We start from the raw sequence: 1571 nt of genomic DNA on the forward strand, positions 1-1571 counted from the left end.
TCATAACATATTTTTAACCAGCCTCCTAAGTGATGGAGGCAGAGTGCTTTGTATGTTGGCTAATTGATTGCACAGCCTTTGATTGATGGGATGCAATTTGATTGAGCATCAGCTGCAATTGTAAGCTGTAGGACCATGGCTGAAATGATTCATGTGCAGCAGCAGGATCTCCAGACTGAATTAGAGGCTTGTATTGACTGTGGCCCTGTGCATTATTTAAAGGATTGGTTCTGTGCCATTGAGTGTCTGAAGCAATTAACTGCTTCTCTCTGCTGAACAATCACTTCTTCTTTTTTTGTGAGTTCCTCCATATCAATAGTGGCTTTTAGGGTAATGTCTTTATTTTGGTGGCAAGACAAATAAAAATCAGTCTTGCTGGTTTGGTGTTTTTTATTCTCATTCTTGTGATATCTTCCCCCTCCCCTTCATATAAAATAAAGAAGTATTGAGAATACTTTGGCATTTGTAATGTTTTTATGTTCTTCTAGGAAATAATGGAAGAGCTCTGGAAGACTGCAAGAAAGGATTTATGTTTAATTTGTTTTCCAGCCACCCCCAAGGTTCAGCAATCTATGGACTGGGTTAGCCAGGATGCTGTGGTACTGCTTGTTTTGGGGAAAAAAAAAAAAAAAACAAACAACCAAAAAAACCCAAAAAAAAAAACCCAAAAAAAACCCCAACCAAACAAAAAACCCCAAACCATACTCCTACTATTAGCCTGTGGCTTTAGGGCTTTCTAACCTTAAACTGAGTTGGGCTTGGCTTTGGCAGTAGCCTAAGGAACCGGTCCCTAGCTGGTAAGGAGCAGGGATTCCTCCAAGGTGATACGGATCCAAGCCCATCCTGGGCTCCGGCAGCGCCGTGTGGGTTGGCAGAGCCCCGGTGCAGGGGACAGCAGAAATGAGGCCTCTCTGCAAAAATACCTGGGAGCCATCTGGCCCACACGGTCTTGTCAAAGTGGTTTTTCCCAGAGACGGTTTGCTGGCACGGTGTGGGAGCGTTGATATCTCTCCCCGTTGGTCCTGGTCGGGGAAGCTTATTGCAGCTCAGCAATGAAAGCTGCTTTCCTCCAGTGACGTTGCTGCCTCGTTTCTTCTTAAGTTAATGAGCTTGTAGTTTTTAATTAGACATAAACGGCGGCTGTCATATCTTGTTTGTTTGTATCTTTTCATACTGCTGTAGTACTTTGAAAAGAAGAGAACGAAAGGAGTAATTTACTTCTGAAGTTGGGCAGCAGGGTGGGCAAAGGGTGGGCAAAGGTGTACCCAGAACTATAGGTTTTGGTCTAGCCTGGTGTTTTGGTTATTCTCTGGGATGGTATCCAGAAGTGCAAGTCATTCGAGACTGCTTTTTATGTGGGCAGCACAGGAGTTTCAAGGCCTATGGAGAACTGCTTCATTGAAAGATGGTGTTCAGAAATCAACACATCCGCCTCTGTCCTCTCCTTCCCCTAATTTCTTAGGAGTTTCTTGCCCATTGCTGTTCAAGGCAATTTGGCTAGCCCTTCCTGCAAGGGAGGAAGACACGTAAGGCAGGACGGCTGGGGTGGCTTTTGGCAAGAGGGAAGAGGT

The sequence above is a fragment of the Cariama cristata genome, unplaced genomic scaffold, assembly GCF_000690535.1.
Source record: "Cariama cristata isolate BGI_N322 unplaced genomic scaffold, ASM69053v1 scaffold5206, whole genome shotgun sequence".
Classification (NCBI taxonomy): domain Eukaryota; kingdom Metazoa; phylum Chordata; class Aves; order Cariamiformes; family Cariamidae; genus Cariama; species Cariama cristata.